The following is a 16,691-nucleotide window of genomic DNA, read 5'->3' on the forward strand; positions in this document are numbered from 1 at the left end:
TATGTTACCCAGGCTTGTCTTGATCTCCTGGCCTCAAGCAATCCTCCTGCCTTGGCCTCTCAAAGCATTGAGATTACAGGCATGAGCCACTGTGCCTTGTCTCTTTTGTGAATTCTTGAATGTCATCCTCTGACACCACTCCTTCCTTACCCCCTCCCCCAAAAAGAAATAAACTCACCCTCTTTTGAGCTACACAGCACAGTGACGACACATTCAGACTCCGTAGACAGATAGGCTCAGCTCCTGACTGGGTCACCTTCTATCCACATCGTGTCAGTCTAACCTTAGTTAGCACTCAGGAAAATGGGATGATCATAGTACATCTACCACATTAAGTTGTTGTGAGCATCAGATGAGATTATGTTTGTAAATATTAAGTTTAGCATGTGGCACAGATGATGTGCTTAATAGAGATGGCTCTCTTTTTTTCGGCTAGAGATGAGGTCTCACTGTGTTGACCAGGCTGGACTGAAGCAGCAGGATCATGGCTCACTGCATCCTCAACCTCCTGGGTTCAAGTGATCCTCCCACCTCAGCCCTCAAGTAGCTGGGACTATAGGTGTATACCACTATGCTCAGCTAATTTTTATTTATTTATTTATTTTTTGTGGAGATGGAGTCTCGCTATGTTGCCCAGGCTAGTCAACTCCTGACCTTAAGTGATACTACTGCCTTGGTCTCCCAAAGTTTTGGGATTACAGATGCGAGCCGTAGCATCTGGTTGCTGTTTTTAGTCATGATCACTAAACTGGATAGATTACTGGGATCAATGTTGGTAAGTAGTATACTGTAACATAATGACTTGTTTACTGCTATTTTTTTCATAAGACTGCAAGTTCCTTTAGTGAAGGAACCACATTTTATTTATTTCCTCATTTCTGTACCTCTTGTCTCAGCACCTAGGGCACAATGCTTTTCAAATGTCTGAATAAATTTCTCTAGAATAGTTTTCTTTTGCTTATGACATTCTCATTTATTGACAGCATTAACATCCCTTGTGAAAAGAAATTTTAGAAAGTGGCATTTTAGGGAATAACAACAGTGTTGCACTTCAAAAAGACATTTCTTGGATGCCCATTTAAGTGGAATTACCTCTAGAAACAGTTTCTACACAGCAGGTTGTTAGATTAAACAGGGGACAAGGTTGGTTGGAAGGCCCAGGCAGAAGACAGTTTATTGCCTGCTAATTCAGGTAAAGTATACCGTCCTAACCATTACACACAGGCACCTCCAAGTACAATAAAAGATGTTGTTACCTTGACAACATCTCCTAGTAAAAGGAGAATGACAAGAGTAACTAACTTTTTTTCTTCAAATCAAATGCTTTGTAAAAGACCTCATGCTATCTAGAAGTAAATCAATATTACCTAACAGGGATTTTGCAGGAAACAAAACTTTGAAATGAAGAACACTTGGTAACGTAATTCACATTAGAAGCACTTCTTAGTTGTTTTATATATGGAAGTTACTAAAAATGTTCATTTTCTTTGATCCAATAAGCTTAGTATGAAAATTATTAATATAATAATATAAATGATTTTATTAATAATTGGTAATTACAATTATTGGTATAAATAAATGGTATTTACAGCAGAGTTTGGCAGGAATATTAAATGAGGAGATTCATGTAATTTCATCTGAAAGCACCTACTGTACTCTGTAGCATATATTAGGAACCTATATGTGTTTTCATGTTTTCTTTTGTCTTCTCTCTCCACAGGATGGTTTATTGTCTATCTGAACACAGTTTATTTTGTTGAACATCTATACATATTAAACATTTATAGATGTTTGATATCATTCACCTAAAATAAAATAAGAAAAAATATATAGATATACACATAGAGAATTTCCCTATAGTTTCTTTCCTTAAGGAACTTGCGGTTTTATAAAAGAAATAACTCATGAACAAGTCATTACCTTATATCAATTACCAATATTTATCATATTGATCTATGATATTTGATAATCATAATAAAAATCCTTTATTAGGCATACTCACATATAATAAATGTTATTTATACCACAACTAATTGTACATATTTTTATATTTTATATATTTCCTACATACATACAACTTAGGTTTACTATATCATTTTATATATATAATTACTAATTTAATGCTTTTATGTTTATATGGTTCTCTCTATATGGATAACTTATATACCTTTACTAATTATATATATATGTGTGTGTGTGTGTGTATTACACAGTTATACACACACACAAACCACAAACACACAGACACTGATGGTTAGGTTCATTGAAGTACCGTAGTAAATATGTCTCCCAAATTGTAAAATATTTCCACAGACCTAACCAGTTAACCAGTTTTTTTTTCCTTTCATTGTGCTAGTTTTAGGGTTCAGCATTGTAATTATTTCATGAATTACATTTCTAGATGAAAAACTATGCCTGTTTAACAAGCAAATTCTAATACAGTACACTCATTATCATTGTCAAATATCAAATTACATTAAATCTCAGCTAATCTTCCATGACCTTGGCTACCACACTATTAGTGATCATAGAGAACACAGATATAGAATATTCATTTTAAAATATAGATAACACATATTAATAAATAGTAGGGTAAACCGAAGCCTTTCAGATGTCACACTGAAATACTTAAGGGTGATCGCATTCTCACAAAACCACAGGAGGTGAATTCCTTGCAGTAATGCCTCAGATATTGGGACTATATTTAGCTAGCTGCACTTTTTCCAAACATGATTGTATTTTAATCATTCTTATTACAGTAATTAGAACACAAATATTACTTAACAGAAGGCCTGAAAGATGAAAATGTGTCAATCAAAAGATTTGGATATGCTTTAACATTTTGCGTGCTTTTGAAAGGTCAAGTCAGTGAGCATCTAGTCATGGACTTTCTGATTGTTTGTTTGTTTGTTTGTTTTGAAACAGAGTTTTGCTCTTGTCACCCAGGCTGGAGTGCAGTGGCGAGATCTCGGCTCACTGCAACATCTGCCTCCCGGGTTCAAGCAATTCTCCTGCCTCGGCCTCCAGAGTATCTGGAGTTACAGGCGTCCGCCACCATACCTGCTGATTTTTGTATTTTTAGTAGAGACGGGGTTTCACCATAATCCAGGCCGGTCTCGAACTCCTGCCGTCAGGTGATCCACTGGCCTCGGCCTCCCACAGTGCTGGCATTACAGGCATGAGCCCTGTACCCGGCCTCTAATTTACCAATATTCCTTTGAAGTAAGACTAATTATCACCATTTTACAGACTAGGAAAATGAAGGCCCATTATAAAAACTGAGCAAAAAGTAACACTTTCTTTGGCTTGATTCCAAAACCTGTGTTTGAAATGAGAAGGAGGCAGAAACCTATATTTACTGGGCACTTATTATTTAGAAGACATCATAGTACTTTCCTTATCCTTTTAAAATAGTATATTGAGTTTAAAATATATATTATATTTATGTATAGCTATATATAATTATGTACATATAAAATTATGTATATATAAATTTATGTTTTCCATTTTTAAGTGTACAGTTTAAATATTTTTACATACATATTTTCACCCTTCATCACACCTCCTACCGTCTCACTTTCCCAGCCTCTAGTAACCACAAATCTACCTTCTATCTTCATGAGATCCACCTTTTAACTTCTTCATATGGGTGAAAATATGAAATATTTGTCTTTCTGTGCTTGGCTTATTTCATTTAACATAATGACTTCTAGTTCCACCCATGTTGCTACAAATGACAGGATTTCATTCTTTTTATTACTGACTAATATTCCATGAAGTATATGTACCACATTTTCTTTATGCATTAATCTATTGATGGGCACTGATGTTGATTCCATATTTTGGCTACTGTGAATAGTGCTGCAATAAACATGGGAGTGCAAATACCTCTTTTTTATATTGATTTCCTTTTTTTTTTTTTGGATATATGCCCAGTAATGGAATTACTGGATCACACAGAAGTTCTATTTTTAGTTTTTTGAGGAACCTCCAAACTGTTCTCTATAGTGGCTGTACTGATTTACATTTCCACCAACAGCGTATGAGGTTCCCCATTCTCTAATTCTCGCCAGCACCTGTTATTGCTTGTCTTTTTATGCAAGCTGTTTTAACCGGGGTGAGATAATATTGCATTGTGGTATTGATTTGCATTCTCTGATGATTAGAGATATTGAATATATTTTCATATAAATGTAGGCCATTTGTATGTCTTATTTTGGGAAATGTCTGTTCACATCTTTTGCCCATTTCTAAATAGAATTATTTGCTTTTTGTTATTGAGTTGTTTGAGCTTCTTATATATTCTGGTCATTAATTCATTGTCAGAGAGATAGTTTGCAAATATTTTCTCTCATTCTGTGTGTTGTCTTTACATTTTGTTTATTGTTTTTTTTGCTATTCAGAATCCTTTTAGCTTGAAATAATCCCTATCACCTATTTTTGCTTTGGTTGCCCATGCTTTTGAGGTCTTACACAAAATATCTTGGCTTAGATTAATGTCACAGAGCATTTCTCAAAATTGTCTTCTAGTAACTTCACAGCTTTCGGTCTTGGATTCAAGTCTTTACTTTGATTTGATGTTTGTGTATGGTGAGAGGTAGGGGTCTATTTTTATTCTTTTGCATATAGTTATCCAGTTTTCCTAGCACCATTTATTGAACAACTGCTTTTTTTTCATTGTAAGTTATTGGTGCAAGTTCTTGTTGAAGATGAGTCACTGGTAAATGCACAGGTTTATATCAGGGTTCTCTATTCTGTTTCATTGGTCCATGTGTCTGTTTTTTTTTTTTTTATGCCAGTACCATGCTGTTTTGATTACTACAGCTCTGTAATAACTTTTGAAATTAGGTAGTAGTGTGATGCTTCCAGCTTGGTTCTTTTTGTTCAGTATGGTTTTTTCTCTTCAGGGTCTTTTGTAGTTCCATTTCGATTTTAAGATTTAAAAAAAAATTTGTGAAGAATGTCATTGGTATTTTACTAGGGATTGCATTAAATCTATAAATTGCTTTGGGTAGTATTGTCATATTAACAGTACTGATTCTTTCAATCCATGAACATGAAATATCATTCTGTTTTTTTGTGTGTGTCCTACTTGTTTCATCAGAGTTTTATAGTCTTCCATGTATAGAGCTTTCACCTCTTTGGTTAGATTGATTCCCAGGCATTTTATATTTTTTGTAGCTATTGTAAATGGGATTGCTTTCTTGACTTCTTTTTCAGATTGTTTGTTGTTAGGGCTTATGCATACTACTGATTTTTGTATGTTGATTATATGTCTTGCAACTTTACTGAACTTGTTTATCAATTCTAACAGTTTTTTGGTAGAGCTGTTAGGTTTCTCTAAGAATAAGATTATATCTATGAACAAAGCTAATTTGATGTTTTTGTTTCAAATTTGGATGTCCCTTATTAATTTCTCTTGCCTAATTTTTTTGTTTGTTTAAGTGATGGTAAGTATTGCTATCCTTGTTTCATAGTTGAAAACTCCTAGGGCTAAGATGAGTTCAGTGAATCACCTGGGGTCATATGGCAAACAAGTGAAAAAGCCTAAGTCTGCAGCCTTCCTTATGTATTGAAGAACTTTTTTTTTTTTTAAAGAACTTCAAAATGACATATCTGAGTTTAGATGTCTAAAATAAGAGCTTTACTCAATATTTGACATGCATTGACAACTCTAATCATCCCAATGATTTTGGTCTGTACATATGCCCTCAAAAATTAAGTCACTGTGGCCTAGCGTGGTGGCTCATGCCTGTAATTCCAGAACTTTGGGAGGCCAAGGCAGGTGGATCAGGAGATCAGGAGTTCGAGTCCAGCCTGACCAACATGGCGAAACCCCGTCTGCACTAAAAATACAAAATTAGCCAGGTGTGGTGGAGCATGCCTGTAATCCCAGCTACTCGGGAGGCTGAGGGAGGAGAATCACTTGAACTCATGAGGTGGAGGTTGCAGTGAGCCGAGATGGCACCATTGCACTCCAGCCTGGGCAACAGAGCAAGACTCTGTCTCAAAAAAAAAAAAAAAAATTGAATCATTGTTTTCCAGTCCTTGGAGGGCAAGGCAAATATTCCCAAACATCAGACTTTCTATTGATTAATCAGTTATTATTAGCTCATTTACTAGAGATTTTATGATATGTCAGCCACTATACAAAGTGTTTTGTCAGTATAGTCATGTGCCACATAATGACATTTTTATTAATGACAGGAAGCATATAAGACAGTGATCCCATAAGATTATAATACAAAATTTTTACTGTACCTTTTCTATGTTCATATATGTTTAGATACACAATACCATTGTGTTACAATTTGCTACTGTATTCAGTACAGTAAGATCTTGTACAGGTTTGTAGCCTAGGATCAATCGGCTGTACCCTAAGCCTGGGTACTTAGCAGGCTATGCTATCATCTAGATTTGTTTGTGTAAACACATTCTATAATATTTGCACAACAATGAAATCACCTAACGACACATTTCTCAGAATGTATTCTCATCGTTAAGCAACACGTGACTGTATTATCTCATTTAATAACCCCAAAGCCCTATGAGGCAATGTGATAGGCAGAATCTAAATACCCTTTTCTTCTCTCTAAAAAATACATTTTCTTTCTTTCTTTCTTTCTTTCTTTTTCTTTAGAGACAGGATCTCACTGTCACTCAGACTGGAGTGCAGTGGCACAATCATAGCTCACTGCAGCCTTGAACTCCTGGGCTCAAGTGATCCTCTCCCCTCAGTCTCCCAAAGTTCTAGGAGTCACAGCACCTGGCCCTAAAAAAGTACCTTCTTATACATTAATCTAGCTATTGCTATGAAGGAATTTAGTACATGGAATTAAGATTATTCATTGTAGATGAAATTAAGATTACTAATTAGCTGGCTTCAAAATAGAGAAATTCTTTTGGATAATCTAGGTTGGTCCAATGTAATTATATAAACCCTTAAAAATAGAAGAGGAAGGCAGAAGAGATGAAGAAAAAGGGAGGAAAGAGAAATTCAAGGCATGAGAAAAAGTTGACCTGCTGCTGCTGGCTTTGATAATGAAAGACACCAGAAGCCTAGCTCTTCATCACTGCAATGGACTCTCCCCTAGCTAATTTTTCTCAAGACTTTATTATTAATTCATCAATTTATTTATTTTTATCATACTTTAAGTTCTGGAGTACATGTGCAGAACGTGCAGGTTTGTTACATAGGTACACATGTGCCATGGTGGTTTGCTGCACCCCTCAACCCGTCATCTACATTAGGTATATCTCCTAATGCTACCCCTCCCCTAGCCCCCCATCCTCAGACAGGCCCCGATGTGTGATGTTCCCCTCCCTGTGTCCATGTGTTCTCATTGTTCAACTCCCACTTACGAGTGAGAACATGCGGTGTTTGGTTTTCTGTCCTTGTGTTAGTTTGCTGAGATTGATGGCTTCCAGCTTCATTCATGTACCTGCAAAGACATGAACTCATCCTTTTTTACGGCTGATTAGTATTCCATAATGTATATATGCCACATTTTCTTTATCCAGTCTATCATTGATGGGCATTTGGGTTGGTTCCAAGTCTTTGCTATTGTGAACAGCGCCGCAATAAGCATATGTGTGCATGTGTCTTTATAGTAGCATGATTTATAATCCTTTGGGTATATACCCAGTAATGGGATTGCTAGGTCAAATGGTATTTCTAGCTCTATATCCTTGAGGAATCACTTCAATAAAATACTGGCAAACCGAATACAGCAGTGCATCAAAAAGCTTGTCCACCACGATCAAGCCGGCTTCATCCCTGGGATGCAAGCCTGGTTCGACATATGCAAATCAATAAACGTAATCCATCACATAAAAATAACCAATGACAAAAACCACATGATTATCTCAATTGATGCAGAAAAGGCTTTCGACAAAATTCAACAGCCCTTCATGATACAAACTCAATAAACTAGGTATTGATGGAATGTATCTCAAAATAATAAGAGCTATTTATGACAAACCCAAGCCAATATCATACTAAATGGGCAAAAACTGGAAGCATTCCTTTTGAAAACTGGCACAGGACAGGGATGCCCTCTCTCACCACTCCTATTCAACATAGTATTGGAAGTTCTGGTCAAGGCAATCAGGCAAGAGAAAGAAATAAAGGGTAATGAATTAGGAAAAGAGGAAGTCAAATTGTCTCTGTTTGCAGATGACATGATTGCGTATTTAGAAAACCCCATCATCTCAGCCCAAAATCTCCTTAAGTTCATAAGCAACTTCAGCAAAGTCTCCGGATAAAAAATCAATGTGCAAAAATCACAAGCATTCCTATACTCCAGTAACAGACAAACAGAGAGCCAAATCATGAGTGAACTCCCATTCACAAGTGCTATAAAGAGAATAAAATACCTAGGAATCCAACTTACAAGGGATATGAAGGACCTCTTCAAGGAGAACTACAAACCACTGCTCAGTGAAATGAAGACTTTATATATAAGTCATATAATCATATGACTAAAGAACGTGATAGCAGTCTCCAAATATAACATATTTCAAGGACTCCAAATATAAGGATTTTAAATTATTTTTCTGAACCAAGAGCCTCTGGAACTATAGCAGTGCATGATTCTATTGTTAGTATTACTTTGCTTTGAAAACAAATATTTTGATGTAGATACAATTAAAAAGAAACTCTTGCAAGATCATGTTTATTCTTCAAACCGCAGATTCAAATAGTTACTATTTTTTTCCTTCATGTTCACAGTACTGTTAATAAAATTTTCTCCATGGGTTGGTACACTTGAATTTGCATTTTGAGAGATACAGAGGGAGAGATATTGGTGCAAATAGGAAAAGGAATGAAACAGGATATTTATATTGGTTTTAAACATTTTAACATTCATCGTGTGTCATTTTTAACTGACTGATGAAAGGTAAAGATGTCAGAATTTTTCATTTCATGAAACAGTGTGCAGTGTTTGCTATCCTGGAAATTGTTAGTTTTCTAAAGTATAAATATTCTGTTTCATTTTGTTTCCAATTTAGGTTCATGTCTTCCCCATGGCATCTCACGTGGTACAAATCGATATGCGCATTTTTTCAATAATAATAATTTCAATGCTAACTAGGATGTGGTAAGGACTTACCATCACCTGCAAACTTACAATATACTCTCTGCTTCTTGCACACTAAATTGATGAATAAGACCTATTTGTAATTGTGGGTAAGAGATGACAGACAATAAACTTTTTAAAAAGTTTGACTGTTAAACAGACATTAAATCAAAAGGAAATTAAATGTTTATTTTTGGGAAAAAAGAGCTCAGATTCTATGTGTATCTTTTGCCAGTGTCCCCTGGTCTTGGTCCAACCTAAGGGAACTATTCTCAGTTCCCTAAAACTTCATATATATGAAATTTTACTTTCATACGCAATTTTTGTATAAAAATTAATATATTTTTATATATTATGTAAAACATTGAAAAGGATATATATTATATATTTTTAATAACTATGGCTCACTCATGCTATTACTTCGGCTGCAAATATAATTGTGGGTTGAATCATTTATTCCCAATTCTTCATTTCTTCCCTTCTCTCTTTTTGCCATGGACTTTTAATAACATCCAACAGAATAGGATGAATTTAACATATGATCCTATGGGTATTGGATTGTCCAAGTGACTCTGGACAATAAAATATGGGTGCAGTTGGCACTGTGACATTTCTGGGCTCGGACCTTAAGAGATACCATGGTACTCTGCTCATTCTTTTGCCTTTTTATTGCTGTTAAGAGAAGCACTTCCTTTGTGCAGCTGCTGCCCTTCTGCATGGGTTCCAGAGTAAATGTATGGATTAGGTTTAAACATAGCGCAACAGTAATGAGGAAAGCCCAGCTTTTCCTGTAGTTTGAAGCAGAGCCAACCATCTAGGCCCAGCCAGGATCAGACTACCCCAAAACAACCTGAAGATGGATAGATGGGTCCAGCAGAGATCATGAGAGTTGGCTCAGCTTAACTACATACAAGGGAAATAATCAATGCTTATTCTTGTATGCCATTGGGATGTTATGACTGTATACCATGCAGCATTGTTGCAGAAATAGCTAACAGATACGAATACCTTTTACCGTGTGTATATTTGAGTAAACTATGTTTTAATCTGCCCAAGTCACGCCCAAAGTTTTCTCCTTCTTTGATCCTTCTCAATCTCAAATGTAGTTTTTTTTGTGTGTGCCTACATGTCCATAATAATATTCATTATATTTTACTGAAAGTTGTTGCTCATGCATTTATCTCTCTCAGTAGAGGATAAGTTACTGGAAGGCAAGGAATGTGTCTTATGTATCTTTGGAGATACAACCTAGCAGAGCACCTCACATGTAGCTGGTGTTTAAATAGACTTTTCTAAATGATGGAATGGATAGATCAATGCCTTTTCCAGTTATTTGATGTCACATGATATTTGGGTATTTAATGTGCTACATATTTATCTGGAAAAGTTTCTAGTTGGAAGGAAGGTGAGACTATCTAAACTATTCAAACACGGGTAGTAATGTCTGTTTCTTGTCATCAGTGGAAGCACACTTTGGAGTAAACTCCTAGATTCCAGAAAAATCTGCCTTCTCTTTTTTTTTGCTCCAATGCCATAGAGTGAGCTGAGCTGTAGAGTTTTCCTTCCTAATGGTGTGTAATTTCATGGTGTTTCACAAATTACAAATTCTGTGATTTCACTCATTATGCATTTTAGCATTAGGAGTTTGGCTCTCAGGGTAGGATTGGAAAAACAATGATTGGGCTGTTATTTGCTATGCATGTTAGGAATATAAGGGAATCAACTGAAAGAGGTGGAATCATGACCAGCAAACTTGTGAAGAAAAACAAGTAGAATTGGGGCTTTCTCTTAACTGAGTACCTGACCAAAAATTTGGGGCTGAATTTAAGCCAGAGTAGATCAAATTCTAGGTAGAGACTGTAAAGAGTAGTCGGTACAATGTCAAACAGTTCATAGGACCTCTAGGAAAGCCAGTAATTTATTTGATTTCTGGGGTTTTTATTTTCAAACATTTCTAGTTTTGGTAAATTATGATCAGAGTGACATTTGTAATTGTATTAGTCCATTTTCATACTGTTGTGAAGAAATACCTGAGACAGGGTAATTTATAAAGAAAAAGAGATTTAATAGACTCACAGTTGCACATGGCTTAGGAGGCCTCACAATCATGGCAGAAGGTGAAGGAGGAGAAAAGGCGTGTCTTACATGGTGGCAGGCAAGAGAGTGTGCAGGGGAACTGCCCCTTATAAAACCATCATATCCCATGAGACTTATTCACTATCAGGAGAACAGCACAGGAATAACCTGCCCCCATGATTCAATTATCTCCCACAAGGTCCCTCCCAGGATATGTGGGAATTATAAGAACTACAATTCGAGATGAGATTTGGGTGGGGAGATTTAATACTTTTTTTGTTTTATTTTAAATTATCTTAAATGTTTGTGTGCTTGAGAAAAAGGTGTATTCTTTATTAGCAGGGCATATAGAATAATATATAGATAGATTGTGTTGAATAGGTCATCCAAATTCTTGTTTTATTTATATATTTTTGTTTACTCAATGTCTCATACTGATAGCAATTTAAGTCTCCTATTACTAAAGTTTTAACATCTATGATTCTGTGAGTCTCTTGTTTTTTATTTATATAGGTGGTTGCTATGTTATGTGGTGCATAGATGCTTATTATTATTCATTATGAATTGTCATATTTTCATTAAATATGCTTTTCTTTGAATGTATAATGTGATTCGGTATGTATTCTACTTTTATTATCAGTGTCATTACCCCTGCTTTCTTATTGCTTTTTTAATTTTTTTTCTAATATATCTTAACACTTACTCTTTAGTCTTTTTCAATGCAAGTATTCATTTTCTTTTGTGTGCCTTTTATAAACAGCATATAGCTGAGTCTTTGTAAATCAGATTATAGTTTCTCTCTTTCTCTCTTCTTTCTTTCTCTCTCTCTCTTTTCTTTCTTTCTTCTTTTTTTTTCTTTTTTTGAGACAGTCTCACTCTGTCACCAAGGCTGAAGGATAGTGTTGTGATCACTACTCACTGCAGCCTCAAACTCCTGGACTCAAGTAATCCTTCCCCATCTATCTCCCAAGTAGCTGGGACTACAGGTGTGTACCACCATGCCTGGATACTTTTTTGATCTTTCGTTTTGTTTTGTTTTGAGACGGGGTCTCCCTTTGTTGCCCAGGCTGGTCTCAAAGTCTTGAGCTCAAGCAATGCTCCTGCCTTGGCCTTCCAAAGTGCTGGAATTATAGGCATGAGCTACCATGTCAGGCAAAATCTTATCTTTTGTAAATAGGTGAGTTAATATTCACAACAGCAAAGACATGGAATCAACCCAAATGCCCATCAATGATAGACCGGATAAAGAAAATGTAGTAAGTATATACCACGGAGTACTATGCAGCCATAAAAAGGAATGAGATCATGTCCTTTGCAGGGACATGGATGGAGCTGGAAGCCATTATCCTCAGCAAACTAATGCAGAAACAGAAAACCAAACACCGCATGTTCTCACTTATAAGCAGGAACTGAACAATGAAAACATACGGACACAGGGAGGGGAACAACACACACTGTAACCTGACAGGGGTTGGGGTGTGGGGAGGGAGAACATTAGGAAAAAATAGGTAGTGCATTCTGGGCTTAATACCTAGGTGATGTGTTGATCTGTGCAAAAAACCACCACGGCACACACTTACCTATGTAATAAACATGCACATCTTGCACATGTATACCGGAATTAAACTACAAATAAAAATTAAAAAATAAATAAATAAAATAAATTGGTGAGTTAAATCCATTAGCATTTATTGAAAAGATTAATGTGTTTGGCCTCAACTCTGCCATATTATCTTAGCTCATAATTAATACTTAGACAAATAGTTTGTTTTTTCTCTATACAATATATTTTCTTTAATTTTAAAATTTTTAATTTATTATAGTATTTAGGAAGCTTTGTGGTTTTGTTTTATTGAATATCTTTTACTTATACTTTTTAAAATGCCCGTTATCCCCTATTTTCATGTTCAAAATATTTCCATTTGGTTTGTCATTTATCTGTGGCATCCTTTAACTCACATTTATTTCTTATAAGATAGCCAAATCATTTAGTCTACTTTCCATTCTTCTTTACTTTTCTCTTTCCATTTTTCAGTGGCATGATTTCTACTTGGTCAGAATATAAAATGGATAAACTATATATCATATAGCATATTATTCTTTTACTCCCTGCCCACCTTAATCTCTTACAAATGCAATAACTAAGATCAGATGTGAATATCAATTTGTATATTAATAAACTTTGCTCTTTATTAATCCTTTGCTCAGTTTCTCCAGGCATCTTTTGGTTGGATACAGTTTGTGTTCTAGTAGACTTTTCAAGGAGGGCTCATGGTTTCAGAATTCTTCGAGTTCTTTTGTCTAACATTTTTGTAAATAGCCTTGATACTTGAAGGACAGTTCTGTTGATAACAAACTGAAGGAAAAAAAAATGTAATGCCAGCTTTATTTCAGGCTTTCTTTCCTAGCATTGGTTGAAAATGCTTCACCTCTTTGCCTCGTTTTGTATTTTGGTCAATGGCCAATCACTCTTTTTCCCTTGTGAAATATTTTATCTTTCTGCTGAAGGTCCTAAGGATGGCCTAAAAATCTCTACAGACTATGATCTTTCCTTGTATATATCACAGAGTTTATCATTGCAGGTCAATTTTTACAGGCACCCCACAGACCCTATAAATATGTTGATACAAATTTTCTTTTATTTCTGGAAAGTGTTCTTGTATAATCATTGTAATCGTTTTGTTTTTTATCTTAGCTTCCTCAGGGACTCTAAATATACAGATGTTATTTTTCCTTTGTCTTCAATTTCGAACATTTTTTCTCACATCATTTTTATTTACTTACCACATTTTCAATGCATTGTTTTCCTGTCTACTTCAGTGCCTTTTTAATGTTTTCATTCAAATTTCTTTTTAGCTTAAGTACTGCATAAGTTAGTCGTAATTTCTAATATGACTTTGTCTTTTTTTTTTCTGTTTTCTTCCAGGAATCAATCAATTTATATTTTATTTCTTCCTTTTTTTGTCCATTTCTATTTTTGGTTTTTGAATTTCTGATGCAAATTGTCTTCTCAGTCCATGCTTGGTGGCTCACACCTGTAACCCCAGCACTATGGGAGGCCAAGGCAGGAGGATTGCTTGGGACCGAGTTTGAGAGCAACGTGAGCAACATAGTGGGACCCTGTTTCTACAAATAATAAGAAGAAGAAAAATAGCCAAGCATGATGACGGGCGCCTATGGTCCCAGCTACTCGAGAGGCTGAGGTGGGAGGATCGCCTGAGCCCGGGGAGTTCGAGGCTGCAGTGAGCTGTGATCGTGCCACTGCATTCTAGCATGGGTGGCAGAGTGAGACCCTGTCTCAAACACACACACACACACACACACACACACACACACACACCTCAAATTATCTTCTCATATCTCCCAATACTTACTTGAATATATTTATTTCAGGTTTGAATGTTATATTTCAGGTATTTAAATATATAGACTGTCTCTCTGTATAAATTCAGTATATATATATATATATATTCAGTATATATATATGTATACACACATTCAGTGTATATATATATTCAGTATATATATATTCAGTATATGTATATTCAGTATATATATATTCAGTATATATATATTCAGTATATATATATTCAGTATATATATATTCAGTATATATATATTCAGTATGTATATATTCAGTATATATATATTCAGTATACATATATTCAGTATATATATATTCAGTATATACAGAGAGAGAGAGAGAGAGAGAGAGACCGTGACGAACCCCCTCCAGTAGACACTGTTCACTCTGCGTTTCTATGGTCAGACAGTTTTGGAATAGTTTGTAAGATTCCTAGTTCAAGAGTGCCCTCTATCGTCCGAGTAGCAAAGTACGTTTCCTTCCAGTTTGGGAGGAGGGGGAGGGGCTGGGGGAGAGGTTGTGTTTTCTTTGATACCTTTTACTCTATTTTATTTTGCAGCATCCCGAACTTTCTCTTCTTGCTTTTCTTTCTTTCCTATGCAGTTTTCAAAGGGTGACTCTCCTTTTCTTTTCACCCATTTCTGCCCACAAAGCCCTTTTTAGCCTTTTTCCTATATTCAGTGCTTTGATCTACTTATATGCTTTTTCATCATTTTCACACAGAAGGTAGACTTTCTCTATATAATATGGCTTTAGGAAAAAATTAAAGACCCAAAGATACCTCTTCTCTTTTCTCTTCAACAGTTTTTTTTTTTCAAACTTTACTTGTGTTTTCAAATTCTTCTGACCGGAAACAAAGAAAGCTGGCAAAAATTGGGCATTATTGTTCTACCTACAGGCAATTACATTTTAGCTGTTCACTCTCTTAATGTTATATGGGCAGCTTGGATTTCTGTAGTTTTATTTATTCTTGTAGCTCTTTACTGCTTCTGTTACTGCCCTGGTTGGGTACATTAAATTTACAAGCCTGATATTGCCTTGGCAATATCTTAGTCAGTTTCAGCTGCCATAACAGATTACCATAGGCTGGCTAGCTTAGGCAAAAACCATTTATTTCTCACAGTTTTGGAGGCTGGAAGCCTCAGCTCAGGATGTCCGCATCATTCATGCTGATGAAGGTCCTCTTCCAGTTGCAGACAGCCGACTTCTTGTATCTTTACACGGCACAAAGAGGGCAAGCAAGCTAGTTCTCTGATATCTTCTTATAGGGGCATTAATCCCATCCATGAAGGCTCCACCCTCATGACCTAATTACATTCCAAAGGCTCCAACTCTGGATGCCATCCCATTGGGGATTAGAGTCCAACATATAAATTTGGGGGAAACACAAACAGTCATAACAGCTACCTAGAATTACCTGCCTAATAATTTTTTAGTGGGCATTGGGCATAGTGACTCACATTGATGAGGGTCTGGATTGTGTTGTCTTCCTTTAAACACGTTGAATATTGTTTTCTGGAGCAGTTTGAGACTTCCTAGGTTTGCTTGTGTTTAAATATTGTTAGTGTTTGTCTACCATATTTCTTATTCTGGAGACAGTTTTGCCCTGCTACTAAGGTGTGACTCATCTGGTGCCTACTGGATACCCTAGGTGTACAAGGAGCCATCTCTACTCTGACTAGTCAGAAGTAAAAAGACTCACAGCCTTGTGTGAGCTCTGGGAATTGTTTATATTTTAGCTTTCTGATAGCGTACCTTTGCCTGGGTTTACAAAATTATCCCCTACACATGTGCACCTTTGTATTGAATAACATATTCATAAAACATTTTGCAAATTTCTGTAGCTCTCTTTCTGCATAGCTCTATCCTTTCCAGTATTCTGCATTAAAAATCTACCTTAGCCTACCTTAAATCTGATATTTGCCTCCAAATCTCAAGAATATTGCCTAGCGATGCTGGGGTTCCTCCTCCCTGTACTGGATCTAAAAAGTTTTCCAGGCTGAAAGCTGGGGAAACTGTAAGGTTCACTTCATTTATTTCCTGTCTCTCAGGTATAATAATCCTATGCTGTCTGTTCTACAATGTCTGACAAAATTTGTTTCATGAATTTTGTCTAGTTTCCTTGTTTCAATTAAAGACCTGAATCAGTTACCCCATTATATTAGAAGTGG

Source organism: Gorilla gorilla, chromosome 18 (genome assembly GCF_029281585.2).
Source record: "Gorilla gorilla gorilla isolate KB3781 chromosome 18, NHGRI_mGorGor1-v2.1_pri, whole genome shotgun sequence".
Lineage (NCBI taxonomy): Eukaryota > Metazoa > Chordata > Mammalia > Primates > Hominidae > Gorilla > Gorilla gorilla.